At 46.7% G+C, this 5,092-nt stretch overlaps 1 pseudogene; it reads right to left on the minus strand.

Moving 5' to 3' along the window:
- Positions 1-1,820: 1,820 nt before the first annotated feature.
- LOC123184892 (indole-2-monooxygenase-like) lies at positions 1,821-4,297 on the minus strand (annotated as a pseudogene).
- Between the last annotated feature and the right edge of the window lie 795 nt (positions 4,298-5,092).

The raw sequence follows: 5,092 nt of genomic DNA on the forward strand, positions 1-5,092 counted from the left end.
AGAAGCCACTAGTGAAACATATGGCCCCCGGGTCTATCTTTATCATATCAATCTCCTACTACTTTGTTATTTACTTTGCTTTTATTTTACTTTGCATCTTTATCATAAAAATACCAAAAAAATTATCTTATCATATCTATCAGATCTCACTCTCGTAAGTGGCCCTATAGGGATTGACAACCCCTATTTGCGTTGGTTGCGAGGATTTATTTGTTTTGTGTAGGTGCAAGGGACTCGCGCGTAACCTCCTACTAGATTGATACCTTGGTTCTCAAAAACTGAGGGAAATACTTACGCTACTTTGCTGCATCATCCCTTCCTCTTCGGGGAAAACCAACGCAGTGCTAAAAGAGGTAGCATTAGCCACCATATTTGCTTAGTGCTTGCTGCAGCTCCACCTCATTACCCTATCCTACCCATAAGCGTAAATAGTCTTGATCTCGCGGGTGTGAGATTGTTGAGTCCTCGTGGCTCACGGATACTTCCAAACAGTTGCAGGTGCCAATGATACCAGTGCATGTGATGCAACCGAGCTCAAGTGGGAGCTCGATGAAGATCTTGATCGTTGTTATGCGTCTCTTCCGGTTGATCAGTAGTGGTGCCCAGTTGGGACGATCGGGGATCTAGCATTTGGGGTTGTCTTCTTTTATTTTGGTTCCGTAGTCGGACCTTGATTGTATTTTGGATGATATATGTTTAACTTGTTATTTGTGTGAAGTGGCGATTGTAAGCCAACTCTTTATCCCATTCTTATCCAGTACATGGGATTGTGTGAAGATTACCCCACTTGCAACTAAACCACCATGCGATTATGCTTTAAGTCGTGCCTCGACACATGGGAGATATAGCCGCATTGTGGGTGTAACAGCACCCCTACGCCGGCGACGGGAGGCCAGAGGACCGTCGTATCCCCCGTCTCTCTAGCCAGGCTCCCCACATGGCACACCCGCTTGCCGCTCCACCACGATGTCCCACTCTAGATCAGCATCCACCCTCAACCCAAGAGGCTCGCCGAAGGAGCCAACGCCCGCTCCGCACCAAAGGACGTCGACCTCACCACAACCCACGCCGCTGCAGCCCTCGCCGGCCATGGCACAACCGAAGCCTCCACGGCCTTCACGCCACACACCGCCACCGTCTCCTGCCACCACGCTGCCAACTTCGCCGCACCGCTTCGACCGACGCACGCGCGGCGCTCCAGCAAGATGGCCAAGCGAGAGGGCAGGAAGTCCCTGCCGCCGCCGGCACCGATCAAGCTTCCCCCTGCCGCGCCCCTTGGCGGCGGCGAGGGAGAGGAGGTGGGTAAGGGATGGTTCTCGCCTGGGCTCGATCGCCATTCTCACCGCATGGTCTCTGTGAAAGCACATGAACACTGCTATGTTCGACGGCCTCCAATCCTCCTCAACACATCTGTTGTCCGCAATCAAGGATGAAGCGCGCTACTGGGTTGTCGCCGACGCGGAAGGGCTTAGCATGATTATTCGTGTAACCTAAACTTTAGTGTTTGGGGGCTGAGCATCCCCCTTCTTCTGCTCAAACCAGACCGAGCCACGCCTCTCTGTGTATGTAGCGTGGGTGTATACTCTTGTATTTTCTCTCTTTTCTCTATCAATGAAAAGATACGCAATCTTGCATATTCCAGGAAAAATTAGTACACCCCTCTCCCCCCGCCATAAATTCATATTTCAAACACACTTTCAATACACGAATATAGCCCTTGCATATGCAAGTGCGAGGGCTACTTTGCTAGTTCAGTTGGCAACATAGTTTATTATTCAATGATAACAAACAGAAAAGCAGGAGTGATGTGAGACGTACGATCACACACTTGAGTGGTTCTTGGGAACAAGCATCAGTTTCTCCTTCCGTCGGACGCTTAGGCGAAACACTTCGGTCATGTCAATACCCTTCTTGCCTATGTCGGGCGACAGCTCCCAGTCATGACAGTACACAAGGTTTGCCAGCATGAGCCCGATGGTCGCCAGCCCGAAGTTGATACCAGGGCAGATCCTCCTACCAGCTCCAAACGGCAAAAACTGAGAGTCATTCCCCCTCAAGTCCACCGCCGAGGCACTACCACCCTCTATGAACCTTTCCGGTAGGAACTCTTCTGGCTTCTCCCACCACTCAGAGTCTCTGTTGATAGCCCATGTGTTCACCATGACCCATGCTCCAGAAGGGACCGTGTATCCAGCGACGTCGACTTGGCTCGCTACCATGGAAAGATGAGGGATGAGGAGCGGTAGCGGCGGGTGCAGCCTAAGCGTTTCCTTCACCACGGCCTTCAAATATGTCATGTTGGCTAAGTTCTCTTCCTCGACCATATCTTGCCCCTTCGGTGTGTTGTTTCTCACCTCGGCTTGTAGCTTAGTCATGACCCGAGGGTTGCACATGATCTCAGCCATAGCTACCTCCAAGGCGAAGGACGATGTGTCCGTGCCCCGCAGCAAACATGTCCTGCATACGTGCATTTGTTGTCATCAACAATTAATAGGGTCCTACCGAGATTCTAGATATTGCAGCCGATGATTATAAAGACTTAGTGATTGAGTAATACAAGTATTTCTCCTCGAAAAAATAAATTAATAGTGGTAGTAAGTCATGACTAGTCATTGTGCACTTTTTTAGTAAATGATTATTTTTTGTTGAGAGCTCCTTGAATGTTATTTATGGATGAACTTTTGCAACAAGCTAAAACATTTTATCATGTTTGATGTCGCTAAAAAATCAGAATTATTGGATTCCATTTGATTTTGTTTTTTTGAGAAAATGTTTCACCCGGGTCTAGCCACACCTATCCATATTCTTGTACATATTTGATACTCCCTCCATTCGGAATTACTTGTCTCGGAAATGAATGTATCTAGACGTCTAGATACATCCATTTTCGAGACAAGTAATTCCGAACGGAGGGAGTAGTTATTAAGGGTCGGTGTAAATTAAGTCATTTTAGACTTTTTGTGTCCAAATCGATTCTAAAAAATGCAACTTCTGCTTAGGAAAAAGTGCAAGCACTAAACTGACATTACACATAGGAAAATCTCAAACGGCTTAGATTAGAAAAAACGGTGTGGTTAACTAGTTACTGAAGCAGTACTACACTCACCATTAAGATGGCCTTGATTTGCTCTCTGGTGATACCATCATAGTCTTTCTGCTGCCGAACCGATAGAAGTACATCAACGAAGTCACTCCCTTCTTCCTGTGTGGCATCGTGCCTGCCATGTGGTGGCAACAATGATAGTTTCTAGTGGTCTTGTATTATCTTTTCGAGCAGATCGTCCCATCTTCTGTTCACATTCTTGGCCTTGTTACAAACATTAGATCTAGTGAGCCATGCTAACCTTGGGAAGCAGTTTTCCAGGTTGAAACTTGCAAAGAGAGCTGAGTTCGCCTCGATCAGCTCTCTGAATATCTTGTTCCGGCCTTCTTTCATGATGAACTTCCCGGACAAGGCGCGGCACACCATGTCATTCACAAAGGTGTTCATCATCTCACCCATGTCGATCACCGTGCTCGCAGCCGCCGACTCCCGTATCACGGCCATTACCAGGCTCACCTTTACAATACATATACATCAGTCAATAACCTTATGCCAAGAAAGAAAGGTGATAGTGATCGGGAATGATGCAAAAAATATAAAAACTTTCAATAAAGAAGGATGAAACCCTTGACCTCCAGATCATTTTGATACACACAATCATTCTGTTTGACTATTAAGTAAAATTGTAGAGTAAAACAAAGGCAACCATAGCCGAACCGCCAGGAAGGAATGATGTAATGAGAAAGGTGTGCGGACCTCTTGCTGACGGGCGAGGCGGTACGATTGGATCTTCTTAACGCTGAGCAGATGCGTGGCGACGAGCTTCCTCGCCAGCCGCCAGTGCTCGCCGTAGGGGGCGAAGACGACGTCCATCGGCCCATATAGGAGCTCGTGGGCGACCATGGATGTTGGCCGCGACGCGAACAGGTGATCATGCGTCTGCATGATCGCCCTGGCGGCGCGTGGGGACGACACAACGAGGTGCCGGACGGCGCCGCGACGGAGGAGCATGAAGCCGTCGTCCGAGCCGTGCTTCTTGGCGAGGTTGCATAGTGAGACGTGATCTCGGCCCAGGTGCAAGTGGCCTATCACAGGGAGGCCTGGAGGGGAAGGAGGGAGACGCTTTCTATTGGCCTGCTTCTTGCTACTACTTGTTGTGGCGAAGCGCAGTAGCAGTAGTAGCAATAGAAGTAGCACTGCTTGTAGAGGCGTCTCATGCATGAGGTGGTGTACTGCAACCAAGTGATGCGCCATGGCCTCTGATGTCGACAAATGTAAGAGCTGCGTAGACATGATATATATAGCACATATACTTGGTATTTTACTATCTTCTTCGCAATTGCAATGATTGTCAAGTCATCTAAAGAAGCAACAATTAGTAGAGGGTCCATACGCTCATCCGATAGTAAATTCAGAAATCCTGTCAAAACATATATATTCAGAAACAATTGAACAAGCAGCTGACAAGTTAACCACTCCACCGAAGTAAACAAACAATTTTAACATGTGCCTACAAATGTTTCAAAACAAATCGTGCTCAAAGACCTATAACCTAGTATTATCTACCATATAAGTGAGCTCGAGTCAGCGGACATGCTATGGACCATGTGGCAATAACAACCTTGAGCACTGCAGGAAAGCTAAATGTGTTGGAGTTGGTCACCTGTCAAAAGCTAAATGATGGAGATCGGATAACCAGACCAAATCAGATCTTGCATAAAAAAACAATATACTAATCATCAATGTGGGTTTAAGTAAAGGAAAAGAAATGCATGGACACACAAAGGTGTGAAAATGAGTATGTATATACAGAGATTAGGTAATTGCAAATCTCAAAAAAAAATCTCAGAACATTTCAAAGATATGTATCTATTAGAATATAAATGTACCGCAAAAAAAGATCATGTATTAGGTAATTGCAAACTGAAGCGATGAAGATATTGTCAGTTGAACAGAAACAGAGAGAGTATATATGTATGCAGATGCATAAAGATCACGCATATGGCGTTCATGGCATCCGGTAAGAACCAACAAACCAATTCTAGTGTA

This window comes from Triticum aestivum, chromosome 2A (assembly GCF_018294505.1).
Source record: "Triticum aestivum cultivar Chinese Spring chromosome 2A, IWGSC CS RefSeq v2.1, whole genome shotgun sequence".
NCBI lineage: Eukaryota > Viridiplantae > Streptophyta > Magnoliopsida > Poales > Poaceae > Triticum > Triticum aestivum.